The sequence below is a fragment of the Trichosurus vulpecula genome, chromosome 8, assembly GCF_011100635.1.
Source record: "Trichosurus vulpecula isolate mTriVul1 chromosome 8, mTriVul1.pri, whole genome shotgun sequence".
NCBI classification, from domain to species: Eukaryota; Metazoa; Chordata; class Mammalia; order Diprotodontia; family Phalangeridae; genus Trichosurus; species Trichosurus vulpecula.
This window is the reverse complement of record NC_050580.1, coordinates 142,272,878-142,289,528: the sequence shown is the minus strand read 5'-3', so window position 1 is coordinate 142,289,528 and position 16,651 is coordinate 142,272,878.

Genomic DNA, 16,651 nt, shown 5'->3' with positions numbered 1-16,651 from the left:
GTCACAGAGTTGGACCCAACTAATCAACAAAAACAATGCTATACAGGGTGTCCCTAAAGTCTGGACACATAGGAAAAAATGAAATTTTCAACAACATTTTATTTAATTGGAATATTAACAGACCTTAGCTCCCTTGACTTCTTTTTCTGGGGTATGCTAAAGGAGGAGGTGTACTCAATGAAAATTGCAGATGCAGCACACTTGATTGAATGCATAAAGAGCGAATGTGCTAAAATTGACAGCAATGTGGAGTTATTGCATCGAGTTCACGTGAATCTTGCAAAACACATCAACCTTTGCATCACAAATGATGGAAATCACATTGAAGATTTTATTTGTTAATATTCCAATTAAATAAAATGTTGTTGAAAATTTCATTCATTTCATTTCTTGAAAATATGTATTTTTGCCTATGTGTCCAGACTTTAGGAACACCCTGTACATTTCACTCTGGGGCTGGGAATACTAAGATTAAGGAATGATGATTCCTTTCCTAAAAAAGCGCCTAATGAAAGGAAATTATACATACATGTAAGAGAATATACATAGAAATAATAAGAGATTATATATACAAATAAGGGAATACAAGAAGGATCTGATGAGACCCAAGAAGCACAGAAGAAGGAAGGAAGGATGGAAGAAAAAAGAAAAGAAGGAAAGGAAAAGGAAAAGGAAAAGGAAAGGGGAAGGGGAAGGAAGGGGAAGGAAAGGAAAGGAAAGGAAAGGAAAGGAAAGGGAAGGGAAGGGAAAGGAAAGGAAAGGAAAGGAAAGGAAAGGAAAGGAAAGGAAAGGAAAGGAAAGGAAAGGGAAGGGAAGGAAAGGAAGGGAAAGGAAGGGAAAGGAAGGGAAGGGAAGGAAAGGAATGGAAAGGTAAGGAAATGAAAGGAAAGGAAAGGAAAGGAAAGGAAAGGAAAGGAAAGGAAAGGAAAGGAAAGGAAAGGAAAGGAAAGGAAAGGAAAGGAAAGGAAAGGGAAGGGAAGGGAAGGAAAGGAAAGGAAAGGAAAGGAAAGGGAAGGGAAGGGAAGGGAAGGGAAGAAAGGAAAGGAAAGGAAAGGAAAGAAAGGAAAGGAAAGGAAAGAAAGAAGGAAGGAAAGGAAAAGGAAAGGAAGGAAGGAAAGGAAGGAAAGGAAAGGAAAGGAAAGGAAGGAAAGAAAGGAAAATGAAGAAGAGGAAAGAAGGAAAGGAAAGGAAAGGAAGGAAGGAAAGGAAAGGAAAGGAAAGAAAGGAAGGAAAGGAAAGGAAAGGAAAGGAAAGGAAAGGAAAGGAAAGGAAGGAAAGGAAGGAAAGGAAAGAAAGAAAGGAAAGAAAGAAAGGAAAGGAAAGGGAAGGAAGGAAAGGAAAGGAGGAAAGGAAAGGAAAGGAACGAGAAAGGAAAGGAAAAAGGAAGGAAAGGAAGGAAGGAAAGGAAAGGAATGAAAGGAAGAGAAAAAGGAAAGTGAAAGGAAAGGAAAGGAAAGGAAGGAAAGGAAAGAAAGGAACGGAAAAGGAAAAATGAAGGAAAGGAAATGAAAGGAAAAGGAAATGAAAGGAAAGGAGGAAAAAGGAAGGAAAGAAGAAGGAAAGGAAAGGAAAGGAAGAAAGAAAGGAAAGGAAAGAAAGGAAAAGAAGGAAAGGAAAGAAGGAAAAGTAAAGGAAAGGAAAGGAAAGGAAATGAAAGGAAATGAAGGAAAGGAAAGGAAAGGAAGGAAAGGAAAGGAAAGGACAAAAGGAATGAAATGAAAGAAAGGAAAGGAAAGGAAAGGAAAGGAAAGGAAAGGAAAGGAAAGGAAAGGAAAGGAAAGGAAAGGGAGGTAACTGGGCAAATTAAGACCTAATGGTACAGTGGATAGTGCTGGGTCTGAAGTCAAAAACATTCATCTTCCTGAGTTCAAAGCTGGCCTCAAACACTGACTAGTTGTATGACCCTGAGCAAGTCACATTGCTGTTTGCCTCAGTTTTCTTATCTGTAAAATGAGCTGGAGAAGGAAATGGTGAACAACTCCAGCATCTCTACTAAGAAAACCCCAAATGGGGTCATGAGGAGTGGAACTATTGAAATGACTAAAAAACAACAAGTAGGCAAACAGAACTGCAGAGAAAACATAATTAATATTAGCATAGTTTGACTGAAAGAAAAATTCCTGGAGAAAATCATCCTCCAATGATTTTTCCACATAGAATTTAGAGCTGGAAGGGATTTTTGTAACCTAGGATCCACAGAGTTTCAGGGCACCTGGGAAATTGGATGAAAAAAACACATCTTTATTTCAATGTAATTAATTTCTTTTGTAATCCTGTGTATTTTATTTTGCTTTTAAAAACATTATTCTGAGAAGGGATCCAAGGGATTCACCAGCCTGTCAGAGGGGACCATGGCACAGAAAAGATTAAGAACTCTCTTTCTAGATTTCTTCTTCATCTCATACATGAGGAAAATGGACCCTATGAAGTTGAGTCACTTACCCAAGGTCATTTAAGTAGTAGGTAGCTGAACTAGTTTTCAAACTTAGATCCTTTGACTTCAGAATCAGGACTCTTCCCCCTATAACACTTAAGGTATAGATCATCCCGTTTCCAAACCATGATTTGAACAAGCACATTGCAGTTCTGAGATATTTCTTTCCTCGTCTTCTTCCATCCCCTTACTCAAGAGCACCTGCAATTTTGAACAAGCCACTTGTCAGGAGAGTTAGCTCAGATGTAAAGCCTCTTTCCAAAACCAGGATGAACCTTGCATGAGAATTTCAAAACAAGGTTCATATTTAACTAGGAATACTTCCAGAAAAAAACACCATGCCCTACAGCTTTAGCAGGGTCAGTCATTCATTGCTGTTATTTAAAAGTGAGACCTGGCAGACTAACAGTGCAAGACTGTTAAGGTGTACCCTTTGGCCAAAGCTCTAGACTTAATGACTGTGGATAATGTGTATCACCTTCTCTCTCAGATGGTAAGGAGCAAAGGAGGTTCAGAGAGAGCCTGGCCTCCCAAGAGAGAAGGAGGGAAACCCTTGACCAGCAGGAGGAAGACAGATTCTCTAGGAAAGGAGCCAGGAATCCCAGTAGTGAAAGCTAGGAGAAAGTGGAAGGGAGATTGAAAGTGTTTTTTGTTATAGTTGTAGGAAATCAGGATACTTTAAATTTGAATCCCCTGAAAAGACCACAGCTTTAACCAAAACAGCTCCATGATCCCAATAACCCACACTCTGGGATCACTAAAAAAGAGACGGAAGGAGAAAGAATTCTCTCTGAGGTGTTGACAATGTCTACCTCAGTCTTGGAAGATATGACTTTTAGGGGACAGATGATTGGAAATGGACAATTTCTAATCTAGAACATACTAGCAAACAGCATCATAATTCATGAGTCACAAAGAATGCCCAGATTCTTCACTTTTTTGTAGCATTGACATCTTTGATAGTCTGGTAAATCTATGGATGTTTTATCAAAATAATGGTTTTAAATGTATAAAATAAAAAAAACATAGTATTACAAGGGAAATTAATTATGTTGAAATAGTTATCAAAATATTATTTAAAAAAAAAACAAGATCACAGACTCCAGGTTAAGAACCCCAGATTAGTATGACATGAAGATACTTTCCCAGGGAAGGGAAAGTAAATTAAAGAACTAGTCAGGTCACTCCTAAATTTACAGTGAATGAATGAATAAATGAAAAGAATTTATTAATATTTACCATATGCCAAGAATTTGCTAAGTGCTGGGGGTACAAAAACAAAGTGAGATGGTCCCTATCCTCAAGAAGATTAAGTTATAATGGAGGAGACAACACATACAGGGTAGCCAGAAAAGGGGGTTACAGTCGGGGAAATTGTAAAGATAGTGAATGGAACAACAAGACAATCAATCACCAGGATTTTTTTTCACAGGCAATGATAGTGTGCTGACTTGATTACAGTTCTTAGGGCAAGAAGAGATCTGGGCAAGGCAGAAAATGGATAGGGGATAAGAAGGCTACCTACTTCCAGGGACAGCCCAGTTGAATAGTTTAGCTCCTCTCAGGTATAGTGTCTGGAGGGCTAGTTTGGAGAGTGGAGTGGAAGCAGGCAGATGGGCAGAAAATGACTGAGTGAAGAAGAGGCGGCATAATCCATCTAATTGTAGGGTAGGGGGAAAGGTAATAGATGGTAGGAGGCCTTGGAGATAGCCAAGAGCTAGGAAAGACCAGAACTCCCAAACTATCAAAAAATAGAAGACTGTTTTGGGACAGAAATTCAGAAGATGTCCCTATTTTTATAGAGCAGTAGCTCTTAAAATGTGTTCAGGGTTCCCCTGGGATTCCCCAAGACCCTTTGAGGGTCTTCACAAGGGAAAAAATATTTTCATAATAGTACTGAAGCACTTTAATTTTTAATATGCTAAATTCAATAGATAAGACTCACATAAACAAAAGGTTTTGGTGTATTTGTGGGGGTGGGTGGGGGATATTGGATAATATTTAAGTGTAAAGCAGCCCTCAGAACATAAGGTTTGAAAGCAGCTGATATAGGACGTACCACCATTAGTGTGTTCAAAGTTCAAAGCCATTCTCATGCCTCCATATTTAATTAGCAGATGAGTCTTATCTCTTCTACCTTCTTGATATCTTTCAGATTAATCCCCCTTTCTCTACTACCTTAATTCAAGCTCTTATCACCTCTTGCTGGGACTATAACCATAGCTTTCTAACTGGAATGTTCCTAAAGCACTCGGTTCAGTGATGTCTCACTCTTTGTGACCCCATTTAGGGGTTTCTTTTGGCACAGATACTGGAGTGGTTTGCCACTTCCTTCTCCATCTCATTTGACAAATGAGGAAATTGAGGCAAACAGGGTCAAATGATTTGCCCAGGATTACACAGCTAGTAAGTATCTGAGGCCAGATATGAGCTCAGGAAAATGGGTCAGCTTGACTTCAGATGCCATACTCTATCCATTGTGCCACCTTGCTACCCTTCCTAAAGCAGAGATCTGACCAAAGCACTCCCCCCAACAAGAAGCAGGGGAATGATATGGTCAGCCTTCTCCTCTACCCCTTCCTCTACTTCCTCATCTTCTTCCTCCTCCTCCTTCTCCACTTCTCCTCCTCCCCCTCCTTCTTTTAACATATGCTCTGCATTAATGCATCTAACACATTGCCAGCAGTCTTTCCCGAGCACAAGCACTATCAATCAAGTTTTCAAACACATTTAATCATATTTTTAAGTGGAAGCAGCATTTGGTGCAAAGAATACCAATTAACATGAATCAATTCTTGGTACTTGTTGACAGGTGTGGGACTAAGTTCACAACTAAATCAAGAAGCTGCAATGGCTCCACATTGCCTCTAGGATCAAATAAAAACTCCACTACTTGGCATTTGTACATCTTTCACAATTTTTTCAGATTTATTTCATGTTACTTACCCTCATATAGTCTATGTACATTCCACCCAAGTTTGACTGACTTGATAGTCTTTGTAGATAACATTCTATATCTTGACTTCATGCCTTTGCCCACAAAGCCTCCCACATTTGGAATGCTCTCTCTCCTCACGAACACCTCAGTACCTCAAATTCTCTTTAAGGATCAGATCAGGCATCACTTGCTAAATGAGGTATTTCCTGATTGTTCTCCTGCCCCAACCACGGTTAGTACTCCCCCCCATGCACCAACCGAATTATTTTGTATTTACTCAAATATTCAAATCAATCTGAAATATTCAAATAGATCTGTAATCTCATTGGTTTGGAAGCTCCCACCAACAATACAGTTCACAATTCATCCAGGCCTGTCTTTCCTATGAAAGTCTTGTCTGTGACCTCCTGTAAGTTTGCCACAGAATGTCTATCCAATGTGCTAGAGGCCTTCTTTGGGAGGCTGCCAGTGGAGCACTACAGCTGGCCACCTGTTGGTTTGCCTTGAGACCGATCAGGCCATCTTCTCTTCCAGTGTAAAGAGGGACTGGGAGGCCAGAGAGTACTCTACACCATCACACAATTAGACCTGATTTTCTTTAACATTCCTCACTGGTTACACATTGTAGCCTTCCCACACCTACCATTGCTCTCTTGCACAATACTCATTTTTAATTCTTCAGTCTTCTGTATTCCACACGTCAAGGCCTCATAGCAGCATCTTCAGGTGAGATAGTCAAGCAAGGCATAAACCAAAATTACTCTGTATTGATTTCTTATTTATATACTCATTGTATACCTCCTATAGAACGTAAGCTCCCTGAAGCCAGGGAGCCTTTGGTACAGTATTACCTTCCAATGAGAAAGAAAAAGGATGGATTCCTATTTTGCTTATCTTTTTATTATCGTTTTTGGTTTTGGGGTTTTTTTTTAGCACAATGCCTGGCAATAGCAAATGTTTAAAAATATTGTATTGAATTGGATTGAGCTGATTAAAAATAACTAAAAGGCAGATCCTTAAAAAATGCTTTCCACAAGCCCCTATCAATTTCAGTTTAGAAAGGCCCAGGCATGGAGAAAGGAGGAGGAAAGGGAGATGAAGTGAACTCTAGGCCAGGGCCCAAGAACAATAAGGCCTCCCTGCCTGGGAGTATTGAAGTATTGGGGAGAAGGGAAAATATTCTCCTACTTCCTCCTCTCCCCCCCAAGGAGGATGCTTGATCATGAACTCCCCTAGGGAAGGTTCAATGGTAACTAGATTCAGAAATTTTCTGTTCTTAGTACTAATTCAAAGACCTTTGATTCAGGAATTATGGTAAAAATCCAACTGTCAGAGGGAATAGTAATAATTATCATTGTTATACTTAAATAGCTCTTTAAAGATTGCAAAATGCTTTGAAAATATTTGATCCTCACAACAACCCTGGGAAGGGAATGCTATTATTATCTCAGAAAACTGAGGTAGACAGGTTAAATGACTTGCCCAGGGTCACACAGCTAATAAGTGTCTGAGGCTGGATTTGAACTCATCTTCCTGACTCCCAAGTCCAAGACTCAATCCATCAAATCGCCAAAGTATGGATGGAAGTTGCTACTCATATAACCCATGGCCAAAGAGCAGCAGTGTGGTAGAGAGGAAGGAGGACTGATTCTAGAGTCAGAGGACCTTGGTTTGACCCCTTCTTCCATCCACAATGGACTTTGAATAAGCCATTCCCTCTCTCTGGATCTTGATTTACTTCTCTCTAAAATTAGTGTATCCTACAAGTAACCTTTAAGAGATCTGCACTGTGTCCTTCCAGTCAACACATTCCATTCACCAAACATTTACTAAGAGCCAGCTATGTTGAGTTATATCCATTCTGCAAACCACATTGTTTAGAGATGCCTCTGGAAGTGTTCCAATGCTCTTGGTACATTGTTACCTTTCAATAAGAAGGAAAGGGTGGATTCCTGTCTTGTCACTATCCTACCCAGAGGAACAAAATAAAGAGATGGCATGAGAGGCTAAGCAAGAACATTTCTTGGATCGAATGAATTGGACCAAGCAGGTGACCATAGCACATACAAGAAAGCTGATGCAATGTACTGGAATAAGAATGAATACATAGAAAGGATGACCTCAAATGGCAGTGGGTCCCTCCTCCTTGGAAATAGGTTATCAAGGAAGGCAGGAAATAAGCTTTTATTAAGCATCAATGTACTAAGCGCTTTACAAATATTATCTCATTTAATCCTCACAGCAACTCTGATAGGCAGGTGCTATCATTCTCCACACTTTATAATTTAGGAAACTGAGGCAGGCAGCAATTAACTGCCTTGCCCAGGGTCACACAACTGGGGCTAAATTTGAATTCAGGTCTTCCTGACTCGAGGCCCAGTCTGGAATTAGCAGGTATTAGAAGACCACTTGTGGGATGTTTTACAGTGGAGATTCCCTTCATGTAAAAATTGAACTAGATGGCTACTTGTAGGTCTTTCAACTCTCAAATTATGCTGGTCTATGTATATTTGATGACTATTCTAATCTGATCTCTGAATGTTTTCTAGGGAAAACGAGAACAAGCCTTACTGTCACAGAATATGGAAATCTGGTCAGGTATCTATTGATCAGACTACCTCCAATTCCTCTGAATGGTATTAATTTGCAAATTCTAAAAGAGAAGTTATTGAAATACTGGACCAGTAGGGCAAAAGTTCACTGGGGTGCCCTGGGAAAAAGCTCTCTCTCTCTCAAGTAAATAATTTTACTTGAATGTGACCTGGTAGCCTTCTCCCTCTTTATAGAGTGGCTACCAAAGCTCTACCTAGTGAGGACACTCAATATCAGGTTTTTCTTTAGCAGGCAAGTAAAATTTGTCCCTGTGCACTGTGAATGTCCATTACTCAATCCAAAAACATTTATTAAGTAATTACTATGTGTCAGCCATTGTGCTAAGGGCTGAAGATACCAAAAAAAATGACAAAAAAAAAATCCTCTGCCTTCAGGGAGTTCCCATGGGACAGGTAACATGTAAATAGCTAGGTATCTCCAATACGTATACAATACAAATGGAAGATAATTTCTTTTTTTTTTTTTTTGCTATGGACTAATTCTTTTCTTTTTCATATTTTTGTTATTTAATATTTTAAATTTTCAGCATTAATTTCCACAAGACTTTGAGTTACAAATTTTTCCCCATTTCTACACTCCCTCCTCCACTCCAAGATGGTATATATTCTGATTGCCCCTTCCCCCAGTCTGCCCTCCCTTCTGTCACCCCACTCCCCCCATCTTATCCCTTTTCCCTTTACTTTCTTGTAGGGTGAGATAGATTTCTATACCCCATTGCCTATATATCTTATTTTCCAGTTGAATACAAAAAACAGCTTTTTTCTGAGCATTTGTTTTTAGAACAAATTCTCTCTCTTCTTCCCTCCCCACCCACCCTCCTTGAGAAGACAAGCAATTCAACATAGGCTGCACATGTATCATTATGATAGTCATGTTGTGAAAGACTAACTATATTTCCCTCCATCCTATCCTGTCCCCCTTTATTCACTTTTCTCCTTTGACCCTGTCCCTTTTCAAACGTGTTTGCTTTTGATTACCTCCTCCCCCAATCTGCCCTCCCTTCTCTCATCCCCAACTCTTATCCCCTCCCCCACTTTCCTGCGGGGGTTAGATACCCAATTGAGTGTGTATGTTATTGCTTCCTTAAGTCAAATCCTATGACAGCAAGATTCACTCCTTCCCTTTCACCTGCCCCTCTTCCCTTCCAATAGAACTGCTTTTTCTTGCCACTTATATGTGAGATAATTTACCCCATTCTATCTCTCTCTTTCTCCTTTTCCCAATATATTGGGATTTTATTTTTTTAGATATCATCACTTCATATTCAACTCATCCTGTACCCTCTGTCCATATATATATATATGGACAGAGGGTACAGGATGAGTTGAATATGAAGTTGAATAATGTACAAGCTGCTAGATCTTGCATTATCCAGATTGTGTTTCCACAATACTCAAATTGTTTCTTTCTTGCCACTGGCAATATTTTCTCCTTGACCTGGGAACTCTGGAATTTGGCGACAATATTCCTAGGAGTTTTCTTTTTGGGATCTTTTTCAAGAGGTGATCAGTGGATACTTCCAATTTCTATTTTACCCTCTGATTCTAGAATATCAGGGTAGTTTTCCTTCATAATTTCTTGAAAGATGATGTCTAGGCTCTTTTTTTGATCATGCCTTTCAGGTAGCCCAACAATTTTTAAATTCTCTCTCCTGGATCTATTCTCCAGGTCAGCGGTTTTTCCAATGAGATATTTCACATTGTCTCCCATTTTTTCATTGTTTTGGTTCTGTTTTATAATTTCTTGATTTCCCATAAAGTCTACTTGCTCTAATCTAATTTTTAAGGTGGTATTTTCCTCAGTGGTCTTTTGGACCTCCTTTTCCATCTGGCTAATTCTGCCTTTTAAGGCATACTTCTCCTCATTGACTTTTTGGAGCTCTTTTGCCATTTGGCTTAGTCTATTCTTTAAGGTGTTATTTTCTTCAGTATTTTTTGGGTCTCCTTTAGACTTGTTTTTCATGATTTTCTTGCATCACTCTCATTTCTCTTCCCAACTTTTCCTCTACTTCTCTTACTTGCTTTTCCAAATCTTTTTTGAGCTTTTCCATGGCCTGAGACCAATTCATATTTTTCTTGGAAGCTTTTGATGTAGGCTCTTTGACTTTGTTGACTTCTTCTGTCTGTATGTTTTGGTCTTCTTTGTCACCAAAAAAAGATTCTAGAGTCTGAGTCTGAGTCCTTTTACACTGCCTGCTCATGTTCCCAGCCAATTACTTGACCCTTGAGCTTTTTGTCAGGGTATGACTGCTTTTAGAGTAAAGAGTACTTTGTCCCAAGCTTTGGGAGCCTTACACTACTGTTTTCAGAGCTACTTCTACTCCACAGTCACAGCAAGCTCTGCCACACCAGAGTTTCTCTTGCCCCAAGAACCTCCAACCAGGACTGTGAACCAGATCCAAGCAGAGCAAAGCAAAAGAACCCTGACTCTGCACTAGCAAAGTAATCCCTGCACTCCTGCTCTGATCTGAAGCTTGATTCCTCCCACCATGTGGGCCTGGAGCCAGAAGCAGCCTCCTCTGGAGCTCTGGAAGCAGCCTCAGGAGCTTTCTGCTGCTGCCACTACACCACCTCCACCACCCCTGAGGCTGGGGCCAGACCACGCACTTCTCTCACCCAGATCTGGCAATTTTCCCACTAACCTGCTCTGTGGTCTTTGGCATTTGTGGGTTGAGAAGTCTGGCAACTGCCACAGCTCAGTGATTCAGGGCCCCAAGGGCTGCTCCGCCCAACTCCCTGTCTGGTCAGTCCTGGGGCAGCCCATACGGGGCTGCACTCCACTCCCAGCATGGTGTGATAGACCCTTCCCAGCAACCATCCAGGCCATCTTGGGCTGGAGACTTGTTTCCCTCTATTATTTCATGGGTTCTGTAGCTCTAGAATTTGTTCAGAGCCATTTTTATAGGGGTTTGGCGGGATTTGGAGGAAAGCTTAAGGGAGTCCCTGTTTTCTAGCCACCATTTTGGCTCCACCCCCAAATGGAAGGTAATTTCTGAGAGGAAGGCATCTCTAGGTGGACCAGAAAATGCCTCCTGAAGAAGATGAGAGTTGAGCTGAGATTTCAAGGAAGTCAGAGAAACAAGGAAGTGAGGCCAAGAGATCATTCCAGACCTGGGGGACAACCATCAAAAAGATGTGGAGTCAGGAGATGGACTGTCACAAGCAAGGAACAGCATGTAGGCCAGTGTAACTCAGTCACGGAGTGTGTGGAAGGGAATAAACTATAAGACTCAAGAAGTAGAAAGTACCCAAGTTATGAAGTGTTTTTAGTGGCAAAGAGAGGAGCTTATGTTCTGGAGGCAGTTGGTAGTCCCTGAAGCTCTAAACCTGTGATGCTATGTATGATGTGGAATTCTACAGGCAACAAACATACACTCAAAAGAAATGAAATTTTATTCATAATAGCCAACATACAGGGTGTCCCTAAAGTCTGGACACCATAGGCAAAAATGCATATTTTGAAATATTTGGAATATTAACAGACCTTAGCCCCCTTCACTCCTTTTTCTGGGATAAGCTAAAGGAGAAGGTGTACTCAATGAAAATCACAGATGCAACACACTTGATTGAATGCATAAAGAGTGAATGTGCTAAAATTGACAGTGATGCAGAGTTATTGCATTGAGTTCATGAGAGTCTTGCAAAGCCCGTCAACCTTTGCATCACAAATGATGGAAATCATATTGAAGATGTTATTTGTTAATATTCCAATTAAATAAAATGTTGTTGAAAATTTCATTCATTTCTTGAAAATATGCATTTTTGCCTATGTGTCTAGACTTCAGGAACACCCTATAAGTGTGTATGTATGCATATGCATACGTATATCACTTTAAAGTTTTTAAAAACAGTATTTTCTTTTTTCCAATTACATGTAAAGACAATTTTTGACATTCAGTTTTTATAAGATTTTGAGTTCCAAATTTTTCTTCCTTCCTCCCTCCATCTCCCCTCCCCAAGACGGCAAGCAATCTGAATAGATTATACATGTGCAATCAGGTAAAACATATTTCCACCTTAGTCATGTTGTGAAAGAAAAAACAGAGCAAAAGGAAAAAACCATGGGAAAAAAACCAAAGAAAATGAAAATAGTATTCTTCAATCTGCATTCAGACTCCGTCAGTTCTTTCTCTGGATCTGGGTAGTATTTTCTATCATGAGTCTTTTGGAGTTTCCTTGGATCATTGAATTGATGAGAAGAGTTAAATCACCCATAGTTGGTCATTGAACAACGTTGCTGTATCACTTTAAAATTTGCAAAGTGCTTTACGTAGATAATCTCATATGAACCTCATTACAACCCTGTGAAGTAGTCACTATAACTCCCTTTTTACAGATGAAGGCACTGAGGCTCCAGAGAGGTTGTGACTGCTTATTGTCACAGAGATAATAAATGCCATAGATAGGCTTTTCTGACTCCAAATTCAATACTCTTTCCTTGTACCCATGATGACAGCATGGTGTTGGAAAATAGAGTGCTGAAGACAGTTGATACAAACCCCATCACTTCCCCCTCAATCTAACCATAGCATTACCCCAACTTCAGTTCTTGGAAGCTAGACTAGAACCCCCTAGAAGTACTCAGTTTTATTCCAGAGAGATTGGAAAGACACTAGGATCGGAACAAAGTTTTTGTCAACCCGTCGAGTAGGTAGTCAGTGAGAGAAATCGGATTCCAGTGGGGAGCAGCTATGTAACTCTATAAAGACCCCAGTTACAAATGAGTTTCTGTGCCTAAACTAGTTAGTAAGTTGCAAACAAGCAATCTATCCTTTAGGCAAGACAATCTTATCATCTGCCATCTGACTGTAAGAACTGCTCAAATTGGCCAGTTCAGGAAGGGAATTACAAGGATTCACCCCTCCCCCCCAAGAAAGACCGGGAAAAACTGTAATGCAGACATTGCTGAGGCCTCATGGCAGATCAATTGGCAATGGTCACGCTCTCAAAAGATGATGAAACCCAAGGTAGACACTGACATCGAAAAGCAATCTTATTCCAAGCACTGATGATGTTAGAGAATGCTAACTATGGAGCACTCTTTCTTTTTGACTTCTGTGATTGTTAAGCTTCCTTAAGGGGATTTCACCCAAACCCAACTGTTACATCTATTTCATGTAGACCCCAAAGCCAGGATGACCACTTTCAGAAGTTTTCCATTCTATCCTGAGGGAATGCTATACCTCTACCACTGAAACTGAGTTCTGAAGTGGCTGTATGCTAATAGCATGCTGGGGAGTTGTTGTGTTTGTCCTTCATTCTCAAAGAGGACCATGACATCAGGGAAATGATGACATGACTTGCAGTTGACTTTGATTTGAGTGAGGGAAGGCTGTACAAGGTCACCAGCCTCACTTTCTCCTCCAGGGCCATCTGGGTCCAGTGGCCTGATATTTACCAGGATGACTGGAAATGGCCCAGCATGCGCTGGGAGTTAGAAGAATTAAATAGAAATTAGATTATAACTGACCTGGAGTTATAGGAAATTACAGCCTTTTGTGTCTGGGTGCAAAGAATGTTTTAACTGTTGGACATCCTTCCTAGTTATCCACAGTGTTTCATGTCTTCATTAAATCCATTAGTTATTAGATTTATGTATCTGATAATGTCTAGTGATGTTAACAATTATTGTTAATAATTATTAATAACTAATATTAGCCCTACCAATTCTAACTAGTAATACAGAAATACATTAGATCAGGGCTCAAGTTGTGAGTTGAACAGTTATTATCCTCCAAGAAACTACATTACACCAACGAGTAGCTAAAGAATGTTACAGCTTAAAAAAACCTTTTAGACAAAAATGTAGTGGACCTGAATGTAAACACTCCATTGTTCTATACATCTGGGGCAGGGAGAGAAATATATACATTTTTTACCAATTTTTGAAATCTACTTAGAAAATAAACTCGTAGAGTTCAAAGATAATACCTTTTTGAGTTAATTTCAACACAGCACCATCATCATACTCAGGATAGTTTCTTAATAAATATAATAAAAAGAAATTGCTGAGTTGTAAACATAAAGGTCAACACTAATTTCTAGAGATCATATGAGCAGCCCAGTATAATGGAAAAAAATACTGGACCTACAGTCAAAAGATACATGTGTTCAAATCCCACTTTTGACACTTCTTAATTGTGTGATTATTGAGAAGGCTTGTTGTCTTTGAGCCACTGTTTCCTCATCTCTAAAATAAGGATAATAATACTTGTACTGCCTACCTTTCAGGGTTGTTGTAGGGATCAAACGAGTTAAATATCTGCAAATGCTTTGTAAACTTTCAAGTGGTATGTAACTGTTAGTTGTTATTTTGAAGGACATCTTGTTTCTGTGTAACCCATAGTTCAAAGCTGGTTTCCTCCCAGTGTCTTTTCCTCCCTTCAGGGACCTAAAGAGAGTCTGGAACTTTGTGTCTTCCCTCTCAAAGCAGGAAGCCAGAAGACCAGGATCTCTCTTCTTCCAAGCTCTCTCCTTTTAAAGGCTCAGTCAATCTCCACTAAAGAGGAGAGTCTTATGCAAACTGGCTTCGAGCCAAAGATCAAGCTTGTATGTTGTTCCTTGTTCAGTCAGTCATTTCAGTCACGTACAACTCTCTGTGGCACCATCTTGGGTTTTCTTGGTGAACATACCAGAATGGTTTGTCATTTCCTTCTCCAGCTAACTTTATAGATGAGGAAACTGAGGCAGAGTTAAGTAACTTGCTCAGGATCACACCATTTGTAAGTGTCTGAGACCAGATTTGAAATCAGGTCTTCCTGACTCCAGGCCCCCTGCTCTATCCACTGTGCTACCTAGCTGCGCCACATCTGTATATTGTTAACCAGTCCTCTCAAGGGTTTAAGCCACTTAGGAAGCCTGCTATAGGCCATTCCATGGGGAGGGAGACTGCATTCCTTATGGAATCACTGTGGCATAACAGAAAAATGACTGACTTTGAGATCCTGGATTCAAATCCTCCCTATGTGACTTTTGACAAGCCATTTCCCTTTCCTCCCTAGGTTGTCAGATTTCTCCAAAAACTATGGAGTTTGACCACAAGATCTCTAAGGCCTCCTCCAGATCTAGATCTATGACCTTTTGTAACACTCATGGTTCTGCTCACATTTTCTTTTTTCCTCTCCTTTCTTATCTACCTTTTTCTGTGTCTTATCTTACTAATAATATTATTAAAGACTGATTCATTAGGTAGAGAACTTTAAGTCTAGGGTTTTTCTAACACTCAAACCTTTTTCAACCTTTTCCACAACCTCATTATCAGTGCTGAGGAGTTCACTGAAAGATCTTAAGTAATCACTTGACATAAGCCAGTGCATCAGGGGCAAAGCCTTGTACCTTACAATTAAAATGGAAAATGAGAACATGTGAATTACCGATTCTGTGACAATGGCAAGGGGATAGGAGATATAGGGAAGGAACCCATTTTTTCCATGTTTTATTTCCTATGTCCCTAAAATGAAAAAATAAAAACAAAAAAACCTAAATGATGAAAACTAGTTCCACATCTGGTACACATTTACATGTAGAAAGATCAAAATCAGAAATATATTGTAAACATCCTTGATAGTCAAATGATGTTTACAGGTTCTATTAGAAATGTAGGGGAAAATAGATTGACATGATGAATTACTCTCCTAGCCTTCATAGCAAGCCCTAAGAGCAGACCATTCTTATACCTGAAAATGGAAGCTGAGGTTGGATGTCATTTCTCATCTTGCTCAAATAATTTAAAGTGGTCCATGTGTTCACCATGATAATGTACCATCCTACTGGATTTGCTCTACATGTCCACTCCTTTTGGCTCAACTTAACTCAGTTTGACATTATTTTTTGGCCTCTGCGTATTTGGTCATTCCTGACCCATAACGCTCTCCTTGTGTGGTACGTCTGGGACATAAATATTGTATGCATCTTTTCAGCTCTTAATTTCATTCCAAGCCATAAAAATACAAACCTGAATATTTGTGGTCAGTTGCTAAATGAGAAGATAAATTAAGTCAATTTATTTAGAGGTGGCTTCATCAACTCTGTGGCCCCCATGGGAATTTTTCCTAATGAATGTTCCCACTAATGAAATTGGGGGGCTTTCCCATGGAATCCTAGAGTTTTCCTTCCTTCCAGCCATATACATACCATTTATTGCTAATTATGAGTGAATTTAAGTTGAATTGATTTAAATTCAATTAACTTCAATTGATATGCTAGTTGGCTGATATTGCAATAGACATCAGTCAAAATCTATGTGCCAGAAAACGACTAAAAGTAGAGATGAAAAAAAATTTATAGGTCATACCACTTATGGTAAGATTAAGCTCTCCAAAATGGGTGCATGTGGTCTTATAGTTAACCACAAGGGAAATAATCTGTTCATTTTTCATATCCTCAAATACTTCACAAATTTCATGTGCTGTATATGTAAGACTGTATAGTTAGTCAAGAGAGATTGACCAAATTTTTATTTTTAAATATGTAATTGCATAAATTTATGCTATTTTCAAAGTGAATTTGGGGAGGAGGGGTTCTCTTTTAACCACAATGGTGCAGGGCTTTATTTTCTTAGGTCATTTCATCAAATTTAAGTCAAAACATTTTAAAGCACCTACTTTGTACAAGACACAAGGAAAACAGAAAAAAGTCACTGCCCTCAAGGATCTTACAATCTAATAG